Source organism: Lepidochelys olivacea, assembly GCF_965140295.1.
Source record: "Lepidochelys olivacea isolate rLepOli2 genome assembly, chromosome: 12".
In the NCBI taxonomy this organism is placed as follows: domain Eukaryota; kingdom Metazoa; phylum Chordata; order Testudines; family Cheloniidae; genus Lepidochelys; species Lepidochelys olivacea.
The window spans coordinates 37107101-37132063 of record NC_140422.1 but is presented as its reverse complement, the minus strand read 5'-3'; the positions used below and the strand labels follow the sequence as shown (position 1 = coordinate 37132063).

At 47.8% G+C, this 24963-nt stretch overlaps 1 protein-coding gene across 4 annotated transcripts in view; it reads left to right on the top strand.

The window, feature by feature from the left end:
* The window catches only part of KIAA0513, a 93068-nt gene that overhangs the window by 10820 nt on the left and 57285 nt on the right, over positions 1-24963 (top strand). For 2 of the 4 annotated variants that reach the window (XM_084644516.1, XM_084644513.1), the window contains exon 2: positions 12298-12457. The exons of 1 other annotated variant lie outside the window; for it this stretch is intronic. The gene's annotated coding sequence lies outside the window, so the exon portion shown is untranslated. Of the gene's footprint in view, positions 1-12297; positions 12458-24481; positions 24688-24963 lie in introns of those variants that run through there. One more of the 4 variants, XM_084644515.1, reaches the window with a different exon arrangement.

Here is a 24963-nt window from a genome sequence, read left to right as displayed (position 1 = left end):
AAGCAAGATCCCGAGTCTTGTTTTTGAAAGCCAATTGTGTCATGCAGGGAAAGGGAAGCTTTAAATCGTGCAGGGTGCGGTGTATCAGCAAGCTTATTTTCAAATAAATTTGTTAGTCTCTAAGGTGCCAAAAGTACTCCTTTTCTTAATGCCTATTGCATATCTCCCCCAGAAGAAGGAAGTGACAGGAATGCCAGCACCAGATCTTGTTGAAGAGAAGTGAGAGATTTGCTGAAGAAAAACTGGTTTGTTCTTGTAGCAGTATAGTGGTTTGGCCAGTCAGGTTTCACGCTGTGCAAAATCTTGCATGACATGGTTTCTTTTTTCTTGTCTATGAAACCAACAGAGAGACCTGTCAGAGTAATTCTGCTGGGCTGACATTGCTACAGATGCCAAGGGACAGGCAGATTAAATTGTTTACCAAGATTTTTCTTCCTCTTCCTCAAAGTAAATACTTTAAAACCAAGTGACATTGCTAGCCTGTTTGGCAGCTCTGGAATCTGAATTCGTTTCCTCCTGCACAGAACAGATGCAGCAAGGACAGTGCAAACCTCCCTCAGGCTGCCCCTTCAACCTGAACTTGAATAATTCACTTTCCATGCCAGGAATGGTGTTGATGGCAATACTGGCATTTGTGACAGCGACTTCTGTGTTGAATCCCACCAATTTATATCTCCCAGGCCAGCAAATAGCCATTAGATGGTAAAGACTTTTTAACTGGTACTAACCTAGTTTGTATTTGAACTTGTGATGGATAGTGGAAAGGTTACCAGACCCCTCAATATAAGACTAATAAAAGTCTCGGAGGTTGAAGGATGTGCGGGTTAAGATGTTTTGCTATTCGAATACACATAGTCTGACCATAAGCATGTAACCCAGTTTGACTGTCTGTTACCTTGGCCTGTAATTTGCAGCATTGCTGTTCCTGTGCAGAGACTGGAGCTTTCCTTCGATACAGAAACCGCATCAAATTATGTTCTTTGGATTAGGTTTGCATGCCCTGAGGCATTGCTGATAGAGAGAGAGAGAGAGGTTTTCATCAGGTTAATTCCCACCCCCTTATTGCAGGGAAACAGATTGATATCAAACCGTTATAAAATTTATTTAAAAAATACATTATACGCAAGAGCTGTGACGCTTGAATTAAAAAAAGAAAAGATAAGTGTAGGCGCTTGGAGTAGCAGCTTTGTTAATTCCCCCCCCCTCCCCCCCCGTGAGTTGTCACTGGCTCAAATCCTAGCCTAGTAACTAGACCATCCAATGGTTGGAATGCATTGTTGCAGCCTGTCACCCTTTGAATGAGATCAGCACTCCCAGCAGGACTGAAAAGTAACTGTGGCAGCCCATCTAGAGCTGCAGGGCAAATTTAAGAACAGAGGAGGCGGGTATGTAAGTAAGATGCAGTAGCAAGCTCTGCCGAGCAAGCCTCATCCAACCCTTTGCCAGCTAATGGTGGTTATCGCGTTTTCTTCTGTGCCTTTGCACCGTTGGACGTTTCTTGCTGTTTGCGCTGCAGGAAAAAAACAACCCTCTGTTTGTTAGAACAAAACCTTTCCGGACCAAGACCAGGTGGGTCCTTGGCTCCTGATCGTGAATCTGCAGCTTGCCTTGTGTTGAAAGCATTAAAGATCACTAACTGTCAGAGAAATAAAGTTCCCATTGTTTCACTGGATAATTTCTTCTGAAAGCCCTGCGCTGGAGGCTGTGCAGAGATTAGTCTGTAGACCTTGCATCTGCTGCATTGTCCGTTAATGCTCCGCCTAAAGATGCAGGTTTGCCACAGCACAGTCAAGCTAGTGGAATTCTGAGCTATCCTGGAGCATTGCAAATTGGTTGATGTGGTTAGTATTTGTTTAGTGCTAGCAGCTTGCTGGATAGGCCCGTCACAAATATTGATCGTCCCTGTCCCCAAAGAGCTTCTAAAACGTGTACCCATTCTGCCATCACACGGGAGTCACGGGCAGAGTCTTCCAAGTTCAAAACTGGTAGCCTAGCCACTGGTCCATAATGCGGTTAGCCCTGGCTGCAGTTCTGCAGGGGGGCTAATCATACAGCATTAGTTACTTCTCTGCAATAGCTGGGACGTTCATTGCAAGTTAACTGCAATTTGCAATGTGTCACTGATCAAGCAATGAAAAAAGCAGGAAATGCATCATACATTCACTTTGTTGTTTTTCACAGTTGTATTTTGAGTTATTCATGGTGCTCTGTTGTTCAAGGTTAGCTGGGAAGCAAAAGTGATCCCTGTAAACTGTTTATGTGGAGGGGTTATTGGTGTGTAGACTTTTAAACGTACGCAGATGAATTGCAGATGACACCATGTGCTGCACACAATCTGCTGGCTGTCCTCCGAGATGGGCAGTTCAGTAGACAGGACAAATAACCCTTGTGAACTGCCGGAAGAGGCTAAAGGTTCAGAGAAAGTTGTGCAAAGAGGTGTTTGATACTTACGGGAGTTGGGTTACCTGGAATGAAAACTGCAATGGAAATCTCTTGCTGAGGATATTTCAGTAGGTTCCAGTCCTCCAGGCCACTCCACAGATTTCTGCCCACGTACAAAGCAGCTTGCCAGGATCAGACCTTAGCATGGAACAATGCATATGGGGGAAGAGGGAATATAAAGGTTCCAGTGAAGAGTTGATTACAGTATATAAGTACCTTCATTGAAAGAAGATACCAGGTACTAAACTAAAGGGATGTTTAATCTAGCAGAGAAGGGCAGAACAAGAATCAATGGCATGAAGTCAGCCAAATTCAAATTAGAAATTAGGTCCAGTTTTTTAGCAGGGAGGGTGATAGACCAAGGGAACAAACTAGCAAGGGAGGTGGTGAATTTTCCATCTCTTGGTGTCTTCAGACCAAGATCTGGATGTCTTTCTGGAAGATACACTTTAGCCCAACACAGATTATTGGGCTCGGTACAGTCCATGAAAGGGTGTGCTTTTGTCTGTTTCCCGGAGCTTCAGGGATGTGCATGTGCAATGTTCTTTTGATGACCATCATTCCTGTGGTTAGACTGTGTGCAGCTGAACGCAATCAAGTCTGGGGAGGAATTCCACTACAGGGGTCCACTCGCAGAGGCTGTGCTCCAGGTATCTGGTGGTCTACACCTGGATCTCTGCTCTCCACAGGATTGTCCCAAAGGTGTATGGTGGTTGGGGAGGTTGAGAGAGTCTTTGAATAGCCAGGTCCCATTGTAAGGACTTAACAGGGTAGGACCAGTTGTAGTGTATTTGTATGGCACTAACGCTTAGAAGCCTGGCCATGGGCCAGGCACCCTTTGTGCTAGGTGCTGTACAAACACAGAACAAAAATTCCCTGCCCTAAAGAGCTTACTGTCTCATTAACAAGGATTCGAAGGCCAAGCCATTGAGTTCATTTCTGAAGCAAGCAGGGAGTCAGGGGTGTGTCACTGAGGGCGGGTATGAAGCGTTTGCATTGGCCTGTCATTGCTTCCGCGCTCTCCAGTGACTTCAGCTGCTCTGTGATGGCTGCACGCTGAAAGAGGTTTGCAGTACTCTTATCTGGAGGTAATGAGACACTGGATCATGGTGCCTCAGTCCTCTCATCTGAGACAGTCTCCTGCCAGTTGGAGATGCAAGAAAGCCTGCAACAGTTTGCATGTACACGTGTAGTGAGGAGTTCATCGTGACCCCGACAGTCATTGATCCAGTGCCTGCCGTCGGTGTGGTTAAAGCATTGGCAAGTTCCCCTTCTTGCTAACATAGACTTCAGGCAGCAAAGCCAGCTGATCGTGATTCATGTGAACTTCACACTTACAGAAAGTGTCAGGCTGGTGAGAAGAGGTGAACAGAATTAGCAAAGATGTAACCTTGTGCGTGTAGAGAAAGCAACCCTTCTGCCCTGAATGCACCACTGGGATCTTGCCGAGTTCTTTTTAGCATCTGTCTGAGCTGCTGCATTCTATGGAGTCATCAGCTGTTCTCTTCTGTTAATGAGCTGAGCAGTGTCTGTTAATAGGCATCCCTCTCCTGTGGCATTTGCTCTTTCCTCTTTGTTGAGTGAGTTGCCTCTTTATAGCTAAAAAGAAAAGGAGTACTTGTGGCACCTTAGAGACTAACCAATTTATTTGAGCATAAGCTTTCCTTCATCGGATGCTGATCTTTATCTTTATAGCTGATTGTAAAAGTAACAGCCTATAAACTCTGGCGAAGGTTAGATCTTTCCCATTGTGTGGAGGTTATTCGTTTCAGGGACATGTGTTTGACCAGTATAGTATGAAATCATTCTGTAACATTGATGTTATGGTAGCATCCACTGACCCCAGTTGGGATGGAGGACTCTTTGGGCTTGGTGCTGTGTGAATACACCAGTAGATATGGACTGTGACCCAGAGAGCCTGCAAGCCAAAAACATATGTGCAGGGAGGGAACACTTGAAGGAAGGAGAAAGAGAACTGCTTTCATTTGCATGGCAGGAAGTGACCTATTTCCTCCTGGAGCACAAGTGATAACTCCACCAAAGCCAAACATTCCTTGCAGTGGCATTTGTCTGTGTGATATCATGCATGCCTGGCCGCCAAAAGGTACGTGAATTTTTGTGGTGAAGAGCTGTTAAAAGATGGAACTATTTGGCTTCATCACAACAGAATTAATACAGCGGATATTAACTTCAGACCAACAAAATTACTATATAAAAGAAGGTAACTTTTCCTGTCTTGTCACACTGATCTGATCCTTTTTTCACTTTAAGTCTAGGGCATTTATACCATGCTCATCATTGTGGGCTTACAAAAGCTACTGTAATGAGGATCTCTGTCTTCTCTCCCTTCAGTCCCTCCATTGTGGGATTGTTTGTCTTGTGGTAGGAAGGCTAGAAAGGGAGTTTTTGCCTTTTGCTTGACAGTGGCTAGATTCATGATCATTCCGATCCCCCAGGAAAGAGAATTCTGCGCTCGTTGGGCTAGCTGATGACAGAGCTCTCTCCAACCTCACCCTTGAGGTTGACTGTTTCTTAGGCACTGAGTGTTGGAGACTGCATAGAGCGCACTGTGGTGGGTCTCTGACAGCTTCCATAAGACAGATGTGGAGGGAGATGGTGCTTGTGGGGGTGTCGAGAGTCTGTCGTGTTTAGACAGCTCAAGTCAGCCCCACCGTGTGCTTTGAAGATGAGAACTGAACCCAGTGTTCAGCAGGGAGCCAAAGTAATGAGCAAAGGACTGGGGTGTGCATTTGCCAACCTGTGTTAATAGCAGGGTGGCAGCTCTGTTTTGAATCAAGTGTTGAGCTATTTCTGAGTCAGTTTTCTCTTCCCAGATACAGTGTGCTGCTGTCACTGAGTCTAAAGATCACAGATGCTCATATCACTGTGGCCAAGTGTGAATTCGACAATCCAGGGCACAGTCTGATTGTCATCTGAATTGCGCTGCTGTTAAAAGACCCCTGGCATATCTCCCAAGGAGAGATCGCCCTTCTGGGGTTCTCTTTGTTCTGATAAAGCCTGTCATGTCTCTCCTTTGCCCATGGCCCTGATTAGGTGTGTTCGGCAGCTGCTGCTCAGTATGTGGCCTTTACTCACGTTCTGTCCTGGCCTGCAGCTCCTCTTTGCATCGCAACCTGCTGAGATTTGACCGGGGAATGCTCGCCTCAGAAACTGCAAACGCTTTCCAGTCTAGGTGTCAGAGTAGCAGCCGTGTTAGTCTGTATTCGCAAAAAGAAAAGGAGTACTTGTGGCACCTTAGAGACTCACCAATTTATCTGAGCATAAGCTTTCGTGAGCTGCAGCTCACTTCATTGGATGCGTACTGTGGAAAATACAGATAATGTTTTTATACACACAGACCATGAAAAAATGGGTGTTTATCACTACAAAAGGTTTTCTCACTCCCCACCCCACTCTCCTGCTGGTAATAGCTTATCTAAAGTGATCACTCTCCTTACAATGTGTATGATAATCAAGGTGGGCCATTTCCAGCACAAATCCAGGTGGTGATAAACAAATCCTTTTGTAGTGATAAACACCCATTTTTTCATGGTCTGTGTGTATAAAACCATCTTCTGTATTTTCCACCGTATGCATCCGATGAAGTGAGCTGTAGCTCACGAAAGCTTATGCTCAAATAAATTGGTTAGTCTCTGAGGTGCCACGAGTACTCCTTTTCTTTTTCCAATCTAGGAGGCCCTTCTCCCAGTAATGGACAAGGGAACAACATAGTTCTATAATGATCCTTTGTCAGCTATTGCCTGGTTTAACCTCCATGGACAGGAGTCCACCCAAGGTATATACAGGTCATGCAAACTCAGGGCCGGATTAACTTTTTGTGGGCCCTGCGCCAAATATATTTGTGGGCTCCCATTGGGGAAATGGGGCATGTGATGGGGGGTGGTCCGCAGAGCGAGGGGCCGGCTGGTGGCAATGAAGCACAGCACAGTGGGAGTGGCCCCACTCAGCCCAGCCCAAGGGCACTGTTTACAAACCCACAACTGCTAGACGCACACTGGCCCGCCCAGCCCTGATCTGCCAGCGTGCCCCTTCCACATTGTCACCCTGCCCTTATGCCCAGCGTTCCCTCACCCAGAGACTTCCCCTGCAGATCCCTATGCCCAGTGCCCACGGACCTGCTATGCCCAGCACCCCCCTGCCCAGAGACCCCTCTCGCTGACCTCCCACCACAACTGCACAGCACCCTGCACACCATACCCCCTGCCCAGCTTCCCCAGCCACAGATCCCCCTACTGTCCAGTACCCCCTTCACAGTCCCACCATCACAGCTGTACAGTGCCCCATATTCCTGAGGGAATTCTGCATCAAATTCTGTGCATAATATTTTAAAATTCTGCCTTTTTTTTTTTTTTTTACAATAAGTAAATGTGAACGCTCCACCATGGCAGTGGGGAGTACAGGCCACTCACTGGCTGAATGGAAGTGGGAGAATATCCTGCAGCCTCCCCCGCCCTCTTGGGGCAGGGACTTGGCAGTGAGGCTGAACCTGACCCTGATACAGCACAAGGGCCATGCCTGCCACAGAAACACCCTGGGGCCCTGCCCCTTTTGCACCAGGCACACCAGATGTGGGCAGGGAGGGTCAACCTGGCAGCAGGATCCAAGTGCAGAGGGACTTAGTGTGGGGGGATCCGGAAGGGGGGTAAGAGGGTTCTGTGTGGGGCAATCTGGGTGCAGGCAGCTCAGTGGGGGATCTGGATGGAAAGGGAGGTTCCAGGTGCAGGGGTAATGGAAGTCTGCAGGGGGGACCAAGTGAAAGTGGTTGGAACTCAGCGGGGTTGGGGGGAGGAGGATCGGTGCAGGGGAGGTGGGTTTCATTTGGGTGGGAGTCTAGGTGGTTGGGACTCAGTGGGGAGGGTGTCTGGGGGGGCTCATTGGGGTGGTACAGATGCAGGGGAGGTGGGGCATGTCAGGGTGAGGGTTTGATGGACCTGCTTAACAGGGGAGCCCCAGCTGCTGTCAAGGGATCTGCATGCTGGTCCCCCTAACCCCTTCTCTTCCCCTTCCCCTCTGCTCCATCTCCTCCCCATCCCACCCCCTTCCTTCTCCCCTGTCCCCGCTTCCCCTGTCCCCTTCTCTTCCCCGTCCCATCCCCCTTCCCCTCTCCATCCCTGTCCCTTCTTTCCCCACAGCGGGCACTCACTGTTATACAGTAACTCCACACTTAACGTCCTCTTGCTTAACGTTGTTTCAATCTTACGTCCCTGCTCCATTACAGAACATGCTCCATTTAAAGTTGTGCAATGCTTCGGTATAATGTCGTTCGGCTGCCTGCTTTGTTCACAGCTGGCAGCTCCCCTACACTCCCCCACGTCCTCCCCAGTGCCTCCCCCCCCCCCCCGCTGGCAGACCCTGCAGATCAGTGTACTCCCGCTTCTCCCCCCGCCTCCTGCCCACAGCAATCAGCTGGCTTGCGGTGTTCACGAGGGAGGAGCGAGGACATGGCGTGCAGGCTCCCCCTCTTTCCCCTGCCTCCTGCCCACAGCAATCAGCTGGCTTGCAGCGTTCAGGAGGGAGGAGCCAGGACATGGCGCGCAGGCTCCCCCTCCCTCTCCTGCCTCCTGAACGCCGCAAGCCAGTTGATTGCCGCGGGCAGAAGACAGGGGAGGGAGGGGGAGCCTGCGCACTGCGTCCTCGCTCCTCCCACATCCTCCTGCTCCCTGAACGTTGCAAGCCAGCTGATTGCCGTGGGCAGGAGGGAGGGGGCAGGAACGAGGACGTGGAGTGTGGAGTAAAAGGGGGGGAAGAAGAGGTGGGTTAAGGGTGGGGGTTTGGGGGAAGGGGTGGAGTGGGCGGGCTGAAGGTTGAGCCCCCCCCCCGGTGCTTGCAGAGTAGGGGAAGCTGCTGCTCCTGCTGCGCAATGTGCTTCGAGCCTACAGGACCTTCAGCCGCCTTGCCTGCCTCATTGTCTCCAGGGCCAGTGGGCTGCGCCTGTGTGGGGTGAGGCGGGGGCCCCTCCCAACCATAGCACTGGACTGTATGGCAACAACCCTTTGTCCCTGGACCTAACCCCCCCGCCCCATTTACATTCATTCTTATGGGGAAATTGGATTCGCTTAACATCATTTCACTTGACGTCGCATTTTTCAGGAACAGAACTACAGCGTTAAGTGAGGAGTTCCTGGAGAAAAAGAAGGATGGCCCCCAGCACTAGGACCCAGAGGGTGGTGTCCGGCTGCAGTCCAGGGAGCTGGGCAGCACCTTCTCTTTTCAGCCAGGCTGTGCAGCTCTGCGTTCACAGAAATTGGGGCGTGGGAGTGGCATGTGACCTTGCACCCCATGTGGCCCCCACCCCTTGCCTCTATTGGGGGACAGTGCCCCCCCAAACTATGCCATGAACATTCCCAATCACCCCCCCCCCCCCGTTCCTCCTTCACTTTCTGCAGGGAAGCAAAGAACGCTGCAGGAGGGGGACGTGGGCTGTTTTCATTCCCCCTGGGGCCCAGGAGTACCTCACACAGATCCCCACTGCCCAGCGCCACCCCCAGAGACCCACTGCCCCCGCCCTGCCTGCCCCCAGCCACGCTCACCGGCCTGCTGGGCGGGGGCTATTGGCCTTGTCTGGGCTGAGCCAGCATCACAGCTGGGGCCGGTCGGGGATTAGAGTGGGAGGGATCTGCCCAGGCTGGGCTTCCTCAAACCCCCTTGCCTGGGGCCCAGATGAGCCCACCAAGCCTCCATGCTGGCCGAGAATGACCCGGCCCCTGCACTGGTCCTGGGCGGCTCAGCCCCGGGAGGTGGCGGGCGGAGTAAGACCGCCCAGAGCCATGCTGGGGAGTGGGGCAGGCAGACCCTGGTGGGACGTGACCCCCCCGAGAGCCCCCCAGCCCAGCTGGCGGAGGAGCGAGTGGGCGGAGGAGATGGGACAGGACGGGGCAGTGATACCTGGGGTGGCCGGACAGCCGAGAGGAGCACTGGGGAGGGGCTGGAGAGGAGCCAGCCTGCGGTGGCCCCTGGGCTGGCAGTGCAAGTGAAGTGCAGCGCCTGGCCGACTAACGGGCCCCTGTGGCACACTGTAAACCCAGTACTGTGCGCACTTATCCTGATTTCCATGGAGGACCGATCTTTTTAGTCTCTATCAGGTCCCATCTAGTCCATTCCTTGGCCAGGGCGGGGTAGTTCCCCACAAGATCTTTTCTAATGCTTTGTCCAGCCCAATTTTAAGTCTGGCGTTTCCATCACTTCCCTTGGGAGACTGCTCAGTAGCCAGGCAGACGTCATGCCATGGCTATTTGATGGTCTGCCTCCGTGGTCCCCAGCTTTTCTGTTGTTGTAGCATATTCGTGTTCCCAGAAAAGTGTGGCGGGCGCTGGACGACCAGCTATGGCGGCGGGTTGCCTGGCGGCCGTGCTCCTCGGCGGCGGGTTGTTCGCCAGAAGCGCACCCTTCTCAGTAGGCAGGCGCACATAAATGCCCCGGTGGGTGCCATGGCACCCGCGGGCACCACGTTGGGGCCACTGGTCTACCTAGTTCCCAATGGGCTGGTGGCCACTCCCTCCTCTATTTGTGCCCTGCCTAGGTCCTATGCTCATAGAGACCCTGGCTTTACACAGTCTTGGCTCAGGAGAGGTGAATGTAGCTGCTTCCAGAGCCGGCCATTCACCCAAGAGGAGGAGGTTGCAGGAATTATACAAAGTTTCCATTTTCTCCTTCCCTTTCCGGCTACTACCTCTGCAGCGTTCCCAGCCCCCTGCCAGTCCTAGGGCAATAAGGGACCTGAATTCAGATCCCCCTGCGTTAGACTCTTAGACTCCACTGCAGTCAGAGAGTCATGGCATGGCTGTGGGTCAGCTGACTCAGGCTCGCAGGGCTCAAAATTGTTGCATGAGATGTGTCCTTGAAGCTGCTTTTTATTTAATCCAAGATGACTGGTGCATTTCTGGTGGACCAGGGTGAAACTAGATTCTGGTCTTTGACTTGCCTCAGCTGACTGGGCCAGTGGTAAAGTTTGTATCTCTGCCCGTAGCTCCAGGGTGGGTCTTTTAAAAGCATATCCTCAGTAAAAGCTCAATCCTGCAAAGTGGTGAGTATGCTCATCTCCCATTGACTTCTGGAGGAGTTGTTCTCTGTGTTTTGTAGCACCAGACCCTGTCTTCTGGGCATTGCTTAGCGGTTAATTACTTACCTCAGATTAAAAGGTGGTGTTTTTTTTTTTTTACTTGAATCCTGTGAGCAAAGACTGTTCAGTCCCATTGTTATTAAACATGAAATTGCCCTTGCTTCATTGTTAATCTGATAAAATGTTCCTTGACGATTCCCATCCCTCAGGCTAGGCAGCTGATTGACAGCAGAGCTCCTTGCTTCCAGCGTCCCTGCCTGCCTTCGTCTGGCATGTAAAACATGCCAGAGAACGTTTAGGAAAAACCCTGAAACAGAAGCCCTGTTACATTCAAAACTAGACATTAGTGGGATAAATAGTAGCCGTTCTGAACAGCTGGGGCGAATGCTGGCTTTTGCTAGATCAACGCTTTAAAAGTGGGGCTCTAAGGTCCACAATTAGGTCGGGAAGTAAATGGCTTGATTTTCAAAAGGGTTGAGCTCTTGGCATCGTTCACAGGAGTCAGTGAGTCCCTAGCACCTCTGAAAATTTCAGTTCATAAAAACGTGCAATGCAATCCTTCTGAAAACACCATCAGACTTTTTAACCAGTGATTCAAGTTTTTAAGGGAGGACATTTTAAAAGCACAGATGCAAAGCAGTGCCTTTCCTTTGCTCGTCATAGTTTCGTTTATGAGTATGGAAAGAATCTTACACACCCCTACCCCTGTACTTCAGGCGGGGCAGTTCAAAAATAAACAGCCCAATCTATTTACGTTTCAGTTTCAGTTTCTGATTGTCCTGTGCACAGGGCCCCAGGGTAGGGGTTTCCGAGTCTGCAGGAAGATGTTCAAATTGGAACAGCAAACTCTGGATTTTTTAGGAACTGAAGGAGAACATTTTAATCATGCTAGGTTTTGTAAAATCGTTCCGAGGTTCAAGCCCTTGATCTTTGTGAATGAACTTTGTGCCCAGAAAAATGAAGAAATAATTGCACTGATTCTAGACAGTCCTGGGTTGGGTGGGTATTGTGTAAGCTTAACTGATGGCCATTATGGAGATGCATCTGGGGCTGTCTGAAGGCAGAGGTGCATGGCCGAGATCAGGGTTTTTCAACCTTTTTCTTTGAGTGGGTCCCCCCCCCCATGCTATAAAAACTCCATAGCCCACTTGTACCACAACAATTGTTTTTCTCCAGATAAAATTGACAGCTGGCATTAAGGGTAGGAAGCAGGGCAATTGCCCCGGGGCCCACGCCACAGGGGGCACCGCAAAACTAATTTGCTCAGGCTTCAGCCCCAGGTGCTGGAGCTCAGGGCCCCAGGCTGCAGTTCTGCATGGTGGGGCTTCAGCTTTCTGCCCTGGGCCCTAGCGAGTCTTAACACCAGCTGTGCTTGGTGGACCCCCCTCAAACCAGCTCGCGGCCCCCCCCAGGGGGCCTTGGACCCCTGGTTGAGAACCACTGGTCTAGATGGATGGTTGGTCTCACCCAGTGTGGCAGTTTCTTTGGTTTTGACCTGCAGCACTTACCTGGTCCTTCCAGGCTTCCTAGCGTACTGGCTTTGCCAGTGCTCTTCAGTCCTGCCCTTCAGCCTCCCCTTCTGCTTTGGTCCTGGTCTTCTCATGACCTTCAGTCTTAACTTGCATTCCCCCACTGGTGACCTGGACTACTTCTGAGCATGTACCCTACTTGCCTCAAATTGTACAATGCTTCTGTAGTTTGGCTGAACAGAGACCGGGTTAGTGCCACCTATCTCATTTTTGCTTTTGTGTATGTTGTCGTTGTGATCTAAACAGGAGTTGAGTCCAGGATGTAATACACTGGAGAGGCAGTGTCGTCTTGGGGTTGAAGATATGAGACCTGGGTCCCAGTTCAAGCTCCGTCACTGACTCATCATGTGACCTTGGACAAGTCATTTCAACTCTCTGCTTCCCTTTCCACCTTTATAAAAGAGAGGTAGTTCCAAGCCATTTTTGTAAAGCATTTTAAGAATGTCCAAGTGCAGCATTACATTATTGATCCATTGCCTGCGCCTAATTAGTAGTGTGTCGCTTTTTGGTATTAAGTCCGACTTCCTTGTTTTGCTTTCGTGTTTTGGCCAAAAAAGCCCAAAACAAAACAACTCCTTACTGAATAAAAAGGGACTGAAATGAGCAAAAGTAACTTGCTTAATAATTTTCAGAAATGTCTTCGTATTTATGGAAGGAAAAGGGATTTTTTCCTTGCAGTCTGTGCACAGAGATTGCTTAAGGTAATAGTAAATTAAATTCCCTTTTCTACATATTTATATGCCATGTACTGTAACTCATGAAGAAGAGCTTAATTTTTGTGTGGTTTAGCTTTACAGATGTAGAAGTTCTCTACCCCAAGGAGCCCAGCATACTAACCCACTGATAGATTCTGCTCCTACCATCTGCTTCTGTCATATAACAGCTAGGTAATGATGCAAGGCCTGATATTTTTCATAGGTGCTGAGCACCCACAACCCCCATTGAAATTATAGATGCTCACCACTTCTGAAAATCAGGTCCTTGACACCACTGTCATATACGACCTAGCCTGTCTCTCTCCATTTTAATGTGCCTGTTAGAGGGTTTAGCCCCTAGCACTATATTATTTGGAAGAATAGCATTAGTGCCATAGTGTAGACCACTGTTTCTCAGCCTTTTCAGGTGGCAACCCTTTCTGTAAGTACAATGTTTGTCATCCTCTTACATTTACTTTAAGAGTAAAAAATGTTATCAATATTAACAGTGATATGCCTGTATAATTTATTTGCACGTGTGTTTGGAGAGGTTGACTGAGAATACTTGACCTTGAAAGGTCAGGGTGTACAGGGAGTGAGTCTCTTTGCTTTAGCGTGTAATAAAATCCTTGCAAACCCTCCCCGCTCCCCGCATCGTATGTGACCCTTCATCCCCGAGTGTTGCATCCCTCTGGTTAAGAAATAGTGGGTTAAACCAGTGGCTCTCAACCTCTCCAGATTACTGTGTCCCTTTCAGGAGTCTGATTTGTCTCACGTACCCCCAAGTCTCACCTCACTTAACGACTTGCTTACAAAATCAGATATAAAAATGCCACAGCAAACTATGAGTGAAAAATGGCTGACTTTCTCATTTTTCCATATAATTATAAAATAAAACAATTGGACTATAAATATTGTACTTACATTTCAGTGTATAGAGCAGTATAAACAAGTCATTGTCTGTAGGAAATTTTTCTTTGTACTGACTTTGCATGTGCTTTTTATGTAGCCTGTTGTAAAACTAGGCAAATATCTCGATGAGTTGATGGACCCCCTGGAAGACCTCTGCGTACCCCACAGGGGTACCCGTACCCCTGGTTGAGAGCCACTGGGTTAGACAATCTGAGGGTATTTCCCCTTGCTGTGGCCATGTTTTCCTGCCTTCATAATATTAAGTGATAAAGTGTGATTAATAATACTTTATATAGCACCCTTCATTCAAGGAACTCGGAGGATCTTTACAAGCCGTACTTAAACCTCATACTCACCTACCCCTCTGGAGAGTTATATTTAAGTGAGGCTTTTTTTGACAGTTGAAAGGCTAAGATACAGCATCTACAGACCTCATTTAATGTCTTTGTAACCAATGGAGTGAGACCTGTCTCTGTGACAAGCAGCACTAAGATAAGGATAAGTTGTCACTTGCCAGTGCAACCCTTACGCTTTAGCACACAGCTACTCCATGCATTTAATTAGGCAGTTAGCTGCCTGCTTTTCCTAGGTATCTCTTTGACAGGCAGGGCCATCTCAGCTGTCAAAGTTTCATATGGATCAAAGTTGGCTTCATTTCTTTCCCTGAATTTGCTGTCGATGCCCAGTAACGAAATCTCATTGCACATTTGCTGCATGGTCTGCTGCCTATCAGAGAGACAAGTTGAGTGAAGTATTATCTTGTACTGGACCAGCTTCTGTTGGTGAGAGAGAGAGATCTGTGTGTGCCTCAAACGCTTGTCTCTCTCTCTCTCTCCCTCCAACAGGAGCTGTTCCAATAAAAGATACGGCTACGACTGCACTGCATATCCCTGTCTAAAGCTTTCAGAGGGAAGCTCCTTATTGCTAAGGAGCTATTGATACTACTTAGATTGCTTCAAAGAAAGCTTTGTTGAGAAACAGCCCTGCTAATATTTCCTAGTTCCTGCATTTCTCTGCCGTTGTGATGTCACTGAGACCCCACACATGGAAACCAGGTTTGTTGCTCCATACCCCACTTGTGCCCCACTTGCTGCTTTTGCCTCCTGACGCCATAATTTTGATTGTGGCATCATTTGCTTCCACAGCAAAAGAGAATTAATTACACCCCCATGCTCTCCTAGAGTAGAAACACTCACATCCCTTGCTTTTATCCTTTTTTTTTTGTATTGTGGTAGCACTGCAGGGAAGGCCAGTCGTGGGCCAGGAACTCATTGTGCTAGATGCTGTACAAACGCAGAACAGAAAGATCGTTCCTGCCCCAAAAAGCTTCTAGTCTTGTCATTTCAGCACTGCCGGAAAGTTGTCAGCATGCACTCTGGGGTCAAGCACATTGATATATACAAGCTTATCTGCTCTTCTCAGGCACCTGGAATACCTGTAGCAAAAACAGGGATGAATTAAGGATGGTGGGAGATCCTTGTTAAACAGTCTGCAGTGACTCTCGACCGTGGGTTCCAACCTCAGGGCAGACTGTCAAGAAACAGGGCACCATCTCCCAACTGGTTGTGTGGTCTAGACTTAGATTTCAGCAACCAAGTATCAAATGTGAACTCCTCAAGCCTTAACATGGAGTCACAGACGGTCCCCTTGGGCACTCCAGTCTATCTTGCCACCCAGGCAAGCTTGCCTTGGCGATACATTGTCCCTTACACCGAAAACCACACCAAGATTCAGGTCACTCCCAGTCCCAAAGGACCAGTCACTTTCCCCAGGAAATTGTACCTTAGATCTCTCACCAAAGACAACACTTGTAGCCAGTCTGTAATAAACTAACTAAAGATTCATTAAGTAGGAAAAAGAAGTGAGTTATTTACAAGGTTAAAGCAGGTAAACCTATCCACAAAAATGAGCTACAGTCTTAGGTTCCAAAAGTGTAATAGCTGCTATGATACGCAAGCTCTGTGTGCCCTTTAGAGCTAGCTAAAGCCAAGCAGCTTGGGGATCCCTTGCTTATGCTTAAAATTTTGCCCTCGCCGAATTCCAAGCGGCCCAGTGATGATGATTTCTCCTTGACAGGAATTTTTATTCCGTTCCTTTTGAGTTCAAACTGTGATGGGATGAGCTTTTGTGCACGTCCCCTCTTCATGGTGTGGGGAAAGCGATCAAAGTCTTCTGCCAACTGATGTTCCATGGTGGCTTGTCTGATGTGTGTAGGCCTTGTTTTGTTGGGCGGAAGATGACATCTCTTGTCGTAAACTAGTATTTCACACTTGGTAATGCTTCTCTCCTGACTGGGTGGGGCGTTTTCCAGTTTCAGAGCAAACACTGAAATCTTACCTTATAATGTAAGATACAGATATTGTAAGATAACGCATGCAGGAATTTACAAGCATTTCATAAAGTCTAAACATTCAACACATTCTTGTAAACTTAACATCTGTTCTAACAATGCTAACACACGGGGAGCCAGACTGCTTTCTAGCTGAGCATTTGTCAGTCTTCAGTGAGCCCTAAGAGCCTTGGCATAAGCTGGCACCTGGTCTGCCAGCGTCACGATCCTATCCCAAGCTTTCTCGTTTGTTACATTCTCTTCCCCCTTCCCACCTCACTGTCCTGACTTTCATTCAAGTTGAAGCGTCTGAGTCCATTAGCAAATGGAACAGCTTCTGGGAGAGGTAACTGATATGTTAGTGCAAGGAAGAGACAGAAGAGCAGCTTTTGTGTTTCTCCTGATTTTAATTATTGCCACAGACTTCCAAGATGTGCTGAATTCTTAGCACTGAGATGCATCTTTCCAACTCAGTTAGCCTGGGCAATTGGTTTTGGGCTGTGGGAATGGCTGCTGTTGACTTGGATGAAGGCAGTTTACAGATTCTGCATGTTGCAAATAGAGAGGAAGGTAATGTTGATGTACAAAAAAGCAACCTAGATAGAGGAATTGATGTGATCTGATTTACAATGTAAATGCAACATGTGATGAGTGTCTTAAATTTGGCAGCTGATTAAAATCATGAGTACGTTGTTGTGTTAGACGACATCTAAGCAAGTTTGCGTACGTGTACCAAAATGTGTTATGAATGGGATTAGCCATTTCCCACTTGTTTAGTATAACTTTTGCACTCTGCAGATTGTGTGGAGGCTGATGGTAAATGTAACGCTTTCATCCTAACTTGATTAAGGCGGATGAGTCACTTGCTGATCTTTTCATGCATGCTGTACGACAGCTGTCCATAATAGAGAAAAACCTTTGGTAATGGGGGAAGTTCTCCTTTGTAAAGCAGTTAATATTACAAGAATACTAGCACTTGAATAAATATGTGCGCTTTCTATGTATCATTCTGTGTGTGCGTGTGTGTATGTAACTTTTCTTTGCAAAGGCTGGAGGTGGTTTTGCATAGTTGACTATCTAGCATGAGCCTAGGGGTGCTGGAACAACTTGTATAGTGGGGGGCGCTGAGAGCCATTGAACCAAACTGTACACCCTGGATAGGATGGAAACCACTTCCAGTTTGGGGGTGAGGTAGCACCCCTAGTTCCAGCACTGAGCCATGAGCCTGGTTTTCAAACAGTTAGGGTGCACACAATGCATGCCCAATACCTAACTTGTGTGTGCAATTACACGTCAGTCTGGTAGTTGTGTGCACAACGGACAGCAGTCTGGGGGCAGAGATCTCAGGGTAGAAGAATGAAAATCTTTGAAAGGGCTGAGAATCCCAGAGAGAGAGGAATTTGCCATGATAAAAGGAAGAACAACTAGGAGTACATTTAAGACAAGGGAAATTTACAAACTATCAAGAAGAGCTTCCTTGGTGGTGAGATCTATTAGTTTGTGGGCTAACCTCCCATGAGAAGTGATGGAAGCTCCATGCTTGGCACATTTTAAAATTATTCCAGACTCTGGTCAAGACATACAGTCGAGAAGAAGGTTGCACTGACGGAACAGTGCACTAGGTGGGATCTAATTTATTATTTGGTTCTGCATATCCTAATTCAAAAATAAACTCTGCCACACATACGGGCATAATGTGGGTGAGGAGCATGGAAGTGGCAGAAAGATGCTAGCCATTTTCCTAAGCGTCATGCGTACAATATGGCTGTGTTCACAAATGCTAGTAGAGTACTGTCGGCAGTTTGCTGCTTGAGGTTTTCACTACTTCCCTACCACCCAAATAGAGAGTCTTTCCAGGAGTGGCAGGTACCAAAACACCTTTTGTATTACTCTTGCTGTCCATGTATCACATCATTCTCATTTCAAACCCCACGAACCCGCAGTGCAAGACACCGTAGTCGGCTGGCAAGATAATGCAATTGACTGTCATGCATGGCAACATTTCTGTAACACCTTCTTCCAAGAATCTGTGGGCTTTAACGATTTTAATTAATGCCTCCACAAATCCCTCTGGTACAGGGAAGTGCTGTTACCCCACTTAAAAGATGTCAAAACAGCAATAGAAGGAAGCTAAGCTAATGGACTTTCCTAAGGCCTCACAGTGAGTCTGTGTAACCAGGGACATTTGGTGAGGGAGATGCCAGCTTAATTCCGCAGACATACTTTGGATTAGGAGAGTTTTCTGGAGGGATATGGTGGAACAATGGCATATCTTGATTATTTTTTTTAAGAGTGCCCCTCCTGACTGGCAGTGTAATCACATTGTAACACACTATTGCAATGGGTGTTTATGTATGTTTGCATATAGCCTGGGAGGTGTTAAATTGGCATCTGGAATACCATAGGGACGGGCACATTAGAGATCAATGGATCTGATGATTGCTTTCCAATGTGGAGTCAGGGCTTGTCATCTCCAGTGGGTTTTAATCCATAAGGGTGGTACTGCCAAATATTTTGTTTCCTTTAAAACTCTCCATGAAGTGGAATGTGTAGACAGATGAACACGTTCCTTTCTCTTCTAAAAAAGTCTCCTGGACTTTAGGGTGAGTATAATTTGGTGCTTAACTTGATGCTGTCACTTTACAAAATTATGTATGGAGCAGTCAGTTAATGAGCCCAAGTTGAGCCAAGGGTCCTGCAGTGATGCAGCAGCCAGCATGTGCAGGTTCTCAGCATTATGTTCGGATGCCATTGGTGTGTTCAGCCCTGTGCAGATTTGGAGCTGTCCAGGGCCCTTGCCACTTAAGGGTTATCTGTGCTAAAACCAAACCACACCTGCAAACAACTGGGTTCAGAACTCAGAGCAGCTCCACTTCGGTGTAGCTAGACTTTGGAGACGTGCTGGGGTCAGTCCAGGCAACATGGGCTTCTTCAGCTAAGGCCCGTTTTTCAGTCCTTTATTGAAGCACTCAATCGTTCACTGTCGAGCCGGGTGAAATATTGAGCAGAGGGGGGGTATGGATTTTACAAAATCCAGTGATGCAGACTCCTGGGTATTTTGCCCTCTTGTATCGCTTGCAGTTTATTGCAACAGGAGTTTGTGTCACATCTTTCACTTGGAAATCCTGATGTTTCATGGGGCAGGCTGTCCCGAAGCCTCTCTCACCTTGCAGTGAGGCAGTGTGTAATATGCTTCTCATTCTGCTAGGGGGCATGTGACCTAAATTAGCAGTGCTTAGGGTAACTTTTATGGAAGAGGTCCTGTGCAAATCCCCTGCTAGCTGCCTCCTGTGCAACTGAAGTGCATCTAGCTGTTCTGGCTGCTCTTAATCAGTTCCTCCTCTTTCTCTCTTGCCCTGTGTTCTCGAACCAGCTTTGGAAGATGTGAACTTGGCCATTGAAAGCAGACTTGGATCATGCCTATTCTTGGAACTCTTCCTTGCTGTCACTGTACAAAAAACATAGGTTGCTTATTGAGTATGACAGACTAAACCCACCCCCAGAATCTTCATTAGCGAGCAGCCTTTAGAGGCAACAAAACGAAGTGTAAAATATACGCTTGAATCTGTTTGAATGCTGAGGACTCTCTTGTTCTGCTGTCAAAAGCACAGTTGTAGCAGAGGGGGACTTTCTTCTCTTCTTCTCCTTATGTATTAATTGTGAACACACAGAAAAACAAACTAACTTAACCACTGTATTGTTGGCCCTGGAAACTGGAGCCTTCCGTGAACCCCCTAAAATGTGTGCGCATAGCCGATGGCAGCCGTGCAAGCTTCCTCATGCAGTGTACTGTGATGTGCCTCAATCTTATGCATGGGATGACCAGCTCTAACAATGATGTCTCCAGGCCCATGCAAATGGTTGTGCTCTTCGTTGATTTGCGAGTGAAGGTGCCCGGTGGTGGTGGTGATGTGTGAGATTTGCCCATTGGGCAATGAATTTAGATGACTAATTCATTTCACAAAGTCCTCTGGCCGGCCATTGACAAGCAAATGATGTCTAGTTATTACTAACGCAGGCTGTATTTGAATGAATCACCTAGAGGTGATCAGCTCCATTACTTAGCTCATTACCAGTCCCATTTGGAGGGCTCTTCATCTCCTAGATGGTTGAGTTGGAAGGGTCTTCTATGGTTATCCAGTTGTGTCCAATTCCATGGAGTAGGCTCAAATGCTGCACTAATCCCACCAGGACTCATTAGGACAGTGCCATAATTGTTTGAGTTTAGAGTTTAGGAAAAGCTTGTCTGTCATGGCTCATTGCGCCTTGTTGTGACTTCTTGATGGCTTGTCTTGCGCCTAACTGAAAAGGACTTTCACTGCAGAATTGCACCTTGCCACTGGTGACCACCTCAGATCTCCTACACCTAGCCTGATCGGGCTGGGCTGGTACTTGGATGGGAGACTCGGGAAGAGGAGCTGGTTCATTCTCTAGGTGTCACTGTTCTCTCGGCGCTCTGATGCCTGGGCTGCTGCTGCTGTTTTGGATGCATCATCAAAGCCGAAGTCCTGTACGCTGGCTGGAGCTGAAGTCCCCAGGGTCTTTTTTGGCAAGAACTGGGGGTTATCCCCAGTGCCCTTGACCAAATTTCAATGTGGGTAAATACAAACTGTCAATCTACCTCCTTCCTATGCTTTCAATCAAAGTACCCTTCATTTCCGGCCTGAAAACACTCATGGAGTGTTCTTGTGTGCTATGAAACTGCTGTAATGTTCTACCCTGGAAGTGGCTGCAAGGGATTCCTATGTGTATAGTTTGTTCAGTAACTTTGGACTGACAGGCACTGTGAACCTTGAGTTTTCTTTGCATGGTGCAGCCTATTTAATAGCAGAAAAGTAGCTGATCCTCTTATGGAAATAAGACAATGAAGATGACGCGACTCTGCAAGATGCTGCAAAGGGCCTGAGGGGCACTCTTCCTGTGACTGTTTTTTTGTTTTTGTTTGGTTTTTTTTAGCAGGAAGGGTGTACAAGTTGAAACAAGCCTGGAATAAAAAATACATCTTGGTTTTTATCTGAAGATATCATAGGTCCATGTTGTTCCTTCCGAGGACGTTCAGTATGAAATTAGTGTTCCTTCCATTGTCTAGTTCCTTCTGGCACATCCAGCAATGCTGGGGAATTGGAATGTTAGCTGTACTGTCTCACAGAATCACATCTTAGTTTCTGCAATCTGGCATTTTTCTCTTTTGCTACCTGCCCCCTTCCTGAGCCTACTTCAGGGTTTGGGGAGGAGGCGGGGGAAGAAAACATTACCAGAAATAATCTCCCACATGCCCCAGTGAGTTTATAGTTGCCGGGGCTGTCAGATATTGAGTAATCCTCTGGATTCAAATACACCGCGGATTAGCAAAAGGCGGGTAAGTCTGTTTTGTTTTCCATGCAGTTGTTTTCAAGGTAAGGCTTAACGTGAGAAGGAATTGGGAGGGGAACTTCTGGCTGCAAATATATTTCTGTAACTCGCTATGGAATCTCTTCTATCTCTGTACTAATAACCAAGCTTGATACACAGTAGAGATGGACAGCTCAGGTTCGTCACCTGTTCCTGCAGGTATGCATGGGACATTAGGTTGACTGGGCTGTTGGCTCTTTATTTCCTTTTTGGAAGAAACTAATGATTTTAGGGATGAAATGTCAAAGTTGCGGGGGTGGGGGGGAGAAGCGATTGAAATACCATTGTTCCTTCTGCTCCTGGCTGGTGGCTCTGCAGTGTCAGAGAGAGAGAACACAGATGAATTGATGTGTGCACTGATACAGTGCCTTGAACATGAATAGCAGTTCACAGAACAAATAAGACATGGGGCCAGTCTCTGATCTGTGTGACTCTGATGCAAATCTGGGGTCACTCGATTTAAGTTACTGTGGATTTACAGCAGCAGAACTGAGATTAAACTGGGATCTGCTATCTGGGCATCAAATATCTTACAATGGAAGTTAAGACCTGAAAACAAGTGATCACAGACAAAAGTGGGATGAGCGTGGTGGGGGGAAGGGGTGTAACTAAGATAAGGTGTGGTTGCATAGCTTTGTTATATAAAAGCTTTGCGTTTGGATAATTTTTTTAAATGGTCTTTGCAATGGACAAGTTAATGATCATTTTAATCAGTGGAAAGTAGTAAATTACTGACACATTTGGTTTTCTGCTCGGAACTACTGGCCACGTTCGCGTGTGTGATATTTCTTTTTTAAAAAGCATTTTAGGGTGGAAAAATGTATCTCTGGATCAGTAGCTTCAAGCCCCATGCTGCACCATGTACAGCAGCAAGGTGCCTTTTAAAACCATGCATTAGAGGGGTGTCTGAGCTCTCAGAACAGAGGTTCCCTGATGCTGGAGTTCGATGCACAGGGTTACTGGAAAGCCTTCTAGAGGATCGTGTTTGCTGTGATGTGGAGCTGGGTGGCAGTGAGAGGCCCTCCATCATGAGAGTGATGCTAACTGCAGTGCTGAATGCCCTCTACTTCAAGGATGAGGCTTTGGCAGAAGGTGTATTAAACAGGGCTGTGGCCTTTTGAAGTGCTTCCATGACAGCTGCCATCTTGTTTGACACCGGGAGCCACCACAGCTGAAAGCAGGAGTGTCTACCGCTTGAGCGGAAGAGCCCAGAGGCTGTACCAGACTGGCATTCTCCGTGGATCAGATACAGAGAGGGGGAAGTATAAGGTGCCCTAACAAGTGGCTTACATACATCGGTGTGTATGTAAGATCCTGGGCTTGATGCTGAGTCCTCTCTCCCTCCTCGAGGCTAAGCTCTGGGACAGCTGAGAGCAGCCATGCTGAGCAGGCTGCTAAGGGAGCAATGCGCTTTAAAGCACAGCTGGTTGCTGAGGATCTGTAGGAAATTTCTAAGGAAATCTAACTTGACCAACAGGGCCTAGGCGTGTCTCCCCCGGTGATTTTGATCAAATGTATGTACAGCTCATGAACAATTCTCCCACCGGATCCCTTGGTTGAGTGGACAGTCCGATGGCCTTTAGATCTGGGATTCGGCATAGTGTCCTGTCCAGTTCCTGTGAGATGGGGGTTGGGACTTGTGCTGCTTTCGCTCCCTACCTCTTGGGAGACTTCAAGAATTTTACTCTAGAAGGAGGAGTTACAAATGTCCCAGCTGCTCCCATGTTGGGATTCATCTGCCAGGGCTGGGGTGGAGGAATACGTGCTGTCCTCAGTCTCTGGCTGCCCTGGGAGAAGAATGGTACTGCTTTACACACAGGCACAGCGAGCATGATTTTACTCTCAGTGAGGACAGGGCTCGAGATGGCTCTCCAAGCGCGAGGACGGAACTCGTCAGTGCTACGTGGTTCGCTGCCCTCGATTGGGTCGCGTTTGTGTCGCCCTCTAGTGGCTGCAGCTCTAATTAGTACAAAGTCCTAATCCTGTGGCGAGAGAAGAGGTTCCTCCCTTGTAACAGGAGCTGGTGGTAGAGCGGGGCTTTTGCGGAGATCTGTGAAGTCAGTTCAGTAGCTATGTTTATTGCTTGCTAGTGACCACAAAACTCTGAGTAGCTGCTGTACTGTCCTGTGGGAGTAGAGAGCAAAGAATACCAATAGAAAGAGAAGGAAGATGCTAGAATAAAAAATGGAAGTGAAGGGGCTAGTCAAGTGGTGCTTCATCAGTAAAGCCTCCCTGATGTCCTGCTTCTTCATAAATACAATAAAACAGGCTCCTAGATGGTGCAGTGTCGCTTCTGTCAGATGCAGGGTTTGCTCCGTTGCAGAGATTCTCAGCCTTCTCCTTTCTAGGGCCCCTTCCCTGCTGCATGGGGTAGGAAGGGCAGAGTGGTCGCATATCCCTGCTGTGGAAAGAAGTGAGCTGTAGCTCACGAAAGCTCATGCTCAAATAAATTGGTTAGTCTCTAAGGTGCCACAAGTCCTCCTTTTCTTTTTGCGAATACAGACTAACACGGCTGTTACTCTGAAATCTGCACCCATTGTTTCTACAGGGGGCTGGGAAGAGTGGTGATTTTTTTTCAAAGAAAAAACATTTCAAACTCTGGATGTGCCGTTTCTGCCCTTTTCAAGGGTCCCACGCTCTCACTTGCTCTTTTGAATCCACATTTCCACCTCCACGCCCCCCCGCCCCCCCCAGGGAGGTGCAAGTGCTGTAGAGGGAACAATAAAACCCTCTGTCTGCTAACCTCTCACTTTAGTGCTTTGCGGAGGATGGTGGGGTGGGTTCCCGGCTTGTTAGTGACGCACAATTCACATAGCCCCTTGCTGGGGGTGGGGGAATGCTTTCAGACCCCTTGACGTCCCCCTATTTACTGCTTTGATGGAATTAAAATGTCAAACCTTTTGGTAACTCTGGGACGTGCTGCTCGTTCTCTGCTCAGAAAACGGCATTATAAAAGAAATCCCTCGGCGTTTGACCTTTAAGTGAAAGAGAGAAATTATTAGCTGAGTCAGTGAATATGTTGTGTGCCACTTGCTAATTGGAAGGCAGGGGGTGGGGAAACTGACAAGAGCCTATCATGATCAACAGGGTGTGCACGCGTGTGGCTGATATGGAGACGGATGCACAAGGATTCACAGACACGCAGCTCTGGAGGCTGCTGAATTGCTTTGCGCACTGCGCTGAGCATCTACCCCTTGCTGTTGGATTGTTCCCTCCCCCCCCCTCAACAGCTGCCTAGAGTTGGACGTTTCTCCCTGTCTCCTCTTCTTCATTTTCCTGAAGTGGATCACCAGGCAAGTGGCAAAGCAGGTAATTTATGACCCGCGGTAGTTACAGTAATTGCATTGCTTTCAAACGAGATCACCAGAGAGCCAGAGAGATTTATTTTAACTTTGCTAAACTTAAAGATGCATGAAATGCTTTATTCATAGTTGGACTGTCTGTCTGGTTTAAGGGTTGGCATGCTGTCCATCAGTACACCATCTAAGCCCAGCATGCGAGATGATGCCCTATAAGTATATTGGTTCGGTTCTCAGACTCCTGAGTGGAAGAGGTAAACCGCTGCTGATTCTGACTAGTGTAGCT